This window comes from Echinops telfairi, unplaced genomic scaffold, assembly GCF_000313985.2.
Source record: "Echinops telfairi isolate 266 unplaced genomic scaffold, ASM31398v2 ScPeMD7_7035;HRSCAF=8008, whole genome shotgun sequence".
Classification (NCBI taxonomy): Eukaryota; Metazoa; Chordata; class Mammalia; order Afrosoricida; family Tenrecidae; genus Echinops; species Echinops telfairi.
In genome coordinates, this window is record NW_022110935.1 from 318,532 (window position 1) to 322,793 (window position 4,262).

The following is a 4,262-nucleotide window of genomic DNA, read 5'->3' on the forward strand; positions in this document are numbered from 1 at the left end:
CTGCTATTGTACCATTTTGCAAAGCAAGGTGCTGAGAAATTAAGCCTCTAATACAGACCTCGGTCATCAGTGGACTGGCCTGATGACTCCAAGGCTGGCCTCTCTTTTCGGTAAAGGCCACTCTGGGGTCCTCTGCTCTTATGCCCAATAACTGACAAGGAAGGAAAGGGCCCCAGACAAGAACCCTCCCTCAATCGGGCATTTCTGGCGTGAGGGGTGAGGGTGAATGAGGGCCTCTGAGCTGGAAAAGAGGACAGGAGGACTCCCAGGGCCAAAAGTAGAGAGGCTTGTAACCAGCTCAGAAAGGATTTAACTAGAAATATCCCAGAGGGTCGCGGTGACCTGGAACTTGTGGAGACAGGATGCAGGAACTGTAATATCCATGGGGATCAGGGCACAGCTGGGGATGCCGGGCCTGTAGGGGAATCTGAGCCTAGGATCAGCATAGAAGCATAGAGACTCACCCTCCTGGGACCCTCACAATGCATCTTCACAGTCAGAGGAAGTGGGTTCAACAGGAAATTGCCTCACCTTGGTAGGGGTGGGGTCTTTATGAAGGGGCGGGGCCTGGAGGTAATGAGGGACTCCTGGAGGGAGGTCCTGAAGTGGCAACTGATTCATTCTTAGTAGTTTCTTCTTGGTCTGGAAGTTCTGGAATAGGTTGGGTATAGGTTGGGTATCCATTTAAAAAAAAAAAAAACTCCTCACTCTGGGTGACCCTGCTTGCATTTGAAAACTTTTGCCTTTGAATCACAACACAGAAGCCATGGCAGAAAGACACATCCACTTAAAAGTGGTGGGTGGAGGACATGCTTCCCAATTTCTTAGATTTGTTAATTAGCAATTCAGGCAGAAAGTATATCATGTTTAAAACAAACAAAGCATTGAATGGCCTAAGTCTTTCCTTTAAGAACAGTTCTAAGTAGACAGAGGTAATAAAGTGAGCATAAACCTGATAAAAATGGGCCTAAGTGATAATTGAACACATCATTGAGTGATTGAAAATTAGCAATTCAGAGAGAAAGAACACCTCATTAAATTAGCTCAGGAGGTTCCTGATTTATTTCATTGTTTCACCTAAAATCACATGGGCTGTCGTTTGTTTGTTTTTTCTTAATCTGAATTCATCTAATGTCCCACTCAATACCTTACATACATTGGTCTGACATGATGTGTAAAGCCAAATTGCCCCCGTGACTGGCTCTGGGATCTCGGGCAAGCTGTGGTTTCATGTTTCCTAGCAGTGCAAAGAAGGACGTATCCAGAGACTGAGGCTAGCCAACTCGGGAACGACACAGCGAACCCAACCTCCAAGGGGAGGACCATACTGCCAGCGCGGGAACTACACAAAGGACCAGACTGCCAACCTACCTCAAATGAGCTAATCAGTGGATTGACGGGAAGGAGGGGCTGGGAACGCCCCTTTACACATACCTGTAAATAAATACTTTGGAATTTCTTTTGTGGGGGCTCTTGTCCAAGACGGTGCATGCAGTTAAGCACCTGAGAACTTGAGCCCTGGCTTAACCTAGCATAATAAAACCTCTTCTGTAATTGCAGCCTTGTGTTTGATCTCCTTCCATTAAAAGGGTAATTGCTCCAGGGCCTTAACAGATGGTCAATGACCCAAAAGACTTTTACCTTCCCAAACTCTACTGTGGCCAGGATTGTTTATCATTGTTAATGAAACAGCCAGTGAAAAAGCAGAAGTTGGGCTCACAAGGAAAAGTGGCCAGGGGATCATCAGGCAAACATGGAAAAAATGACTAAAAATACTTTTTTTTTTAATCGTTTTATTAGGGGCTCATAGAACTCTTATCACAATCCATACATGCATCAATTGTGTAAAGAACATTTGTAAAATACTTTTGACAGAGGACAATTTCTATTGGATTCTGAGATAGAATGAATTTTTCTGCCACGGAAATGTGTTCACTAACAACTCTTGAAAAAAGCATATTGCAATTAAAAACAAAAACAAAAAAACGGCACGCACCAACAGTTTCCTCCCTCTTTTCTCTTGTCCTGAGTCTTCGTCTGCTTTTTTACTTATGTCTGTTTGACTAAGCGTTTTACTATGCTTCTCTCAGTTTCCAGCATAACAGATTAACAAAGTCAGTGATTCTTAATAGGTTGGGTATCCATTTAAAAAAAAAGCCTTTACTTATTTCTTTTGTTTTTTTTGTTTGAAGTTAACTTTCTTTCTATAGTTAAAGACCCTAATCCTATTCAGTTTTACTTTTCCTGCTTTTTGGTTTTTTAATTTTTGTTAGTCATTCAAATCAATATTTAGATTGGAGGAATAAGAAAATATGTACACTATATAATTACACAGCCCATCTCTCAAGAAATGAAAATCAAAAGCAATATCATTTTAAACAGTCCATATAATGGTCTCCTTCTTTTCTCTGCCCCATCTACCTCAATAACCTATTGCTCTCCTATCCCTGTTCCCTCCCTGTCCTTTGTCTCCTCACAGTCATCAAAGTCTTATCTTTTCAAGTATAATCCAAGTTTCTTTATTTTTGCTTTTCATTATTATGCTAGCGTTATTAAATATTTATGTTTGTAAGATTGACTGAGTTTGTGAAGCATAATAGTTTTTTCCATGCCTCGTGATGTTCAAGACAGTCTTTTTTTTTTCAAGGAAGTATATAACTATGTTTTCTTACAGATAATACGACTATTGATTCAACACTTTTCAAATTTACAAGATAAAACAAGGCTTAGAACAGGATCACTTGGCCCTTTTTCTCTTATCACCTCCCAGTTCAGAATGCTTGCATCTTTTAATGGCCAGCATCCTCTTGGATCTACAGTTAAGCTCAACACATTCAACCTCAGCATGATCTATTTGTGGTTTTAGCCTTCTTCCGGAAAATTGGCTTTGTCTGCCCACCATAGCCACTCTGCTTCCCATCATAATGCCTCTTACCTTGAGCATACAGGGAATCCTTGACCTTTTTATACTGGGTCACTTTGTGAAGTTGATGCTTGCCGCACTTCTTAAAGAACATTCTTCGGGTTTGGGTTACATTGACCATCTTTACACAGATATGATCTATGCAGTGTAAACAGTAACTGAGAGTCTGTGATCCTCACCTCACTCCACTTATGCCTAACCTGACAGTCATTTTGTTTTAATTGATGCATGATATTCTATTGTATGGAAGTACCAGGGTTTGTCTATTCATTTGAAATAGGTGTCTTTGAATGTTTCCTTTTTTCCCCCGATATTTTGGAAAATGCAGCAATAAATATAGGTGTGCATATGTCTGTTCGTGTTGTATTTTATTTCTTTATGGTATATATAAATATGTACATATGTAAATATATATCATGAGAGGGGAATAGATCTATGTACTCATACTTATATGATAAGAATTAAGGTTGCAGAGGGATATTGGGCCTCAACTCACATACTCCCTTAACACAAGAACACTTTGTTCTAACAATCCGACATTCTGTGATGCTCACCTTCCCAACACCATTGCTGAAGACAAAATGTGTACATAAGCAAATGTGGTGAAGAAAGCTGATGGTGCATGGCTATCAAAAGATATAGCATCTGGTGTCTTAAAGGCTTGTAGATAAACAAGCGGCCATCTATCTCAGAAGCAACAAAGCCCACATGTAAGAAGCACACTTGTCTGTATGATCATGAGGTGTCAATGGGATCAGTTATCGAGCATCTAAGACCCTGAATAAAACCATGCACAATGTGAATGAGGGGGGGCATGGAGTGGAGACCAAATGGCCATCTGTAGAGAATGGACATGCCCTCACAGAGGGGTCAGAGAGAAGAGATGAGCCAGTTAGGGTGCAGTATAGCACCGATGAAACACACAACTTTTCTCTAGTTCTTTGGTGCCTCCTTCACCCCACTATCATGACCTCAATTCTACCTTACAAATTGGATTAGACCAGAGCAGGCACACTGCTACAGATAAGAGCCCACAACACAGGGAATCCAGGATAGATAAACCCCTCATGGCCAATAAGGAGAGTAGAGATACCAGGAGGATTAGAGGAGGGTGGGGGAAGGAAGTGGGGAATTGAGCACAAGGATCAAACTAGAACCCCCTCCCAGGGGGACGAATAGCAGAAAAGTGGGTGAGGGGTCATGTAGGATGATGTAAGATATGAAAAAATATCTATAACTTATCACAGGTTCGTAAGGGAGTGCAGGCGGGGGAGGGAAGGGGAAGAAATGGGGAGCTGATATTAGGGGCTCAAGTGGGAAGGGAATGCTTTGAAAATGA

The 4,262-nt window shown here is 41.5% G+C and overlaps 1 pseudogene; it reads right to left on the reverse strand.

Moving 5' to 3' along the window:
- Positions 1 to 2,737: 2,737 nt before the first annotated feature.
- LOC105979938 lies at positions 2,738 to 3,044 on the reverse strand (annotated as a pseudogene).
- Between the last annotated feature and the right edge of the window lie 1,218 nt (positions 3,045 to 4,262).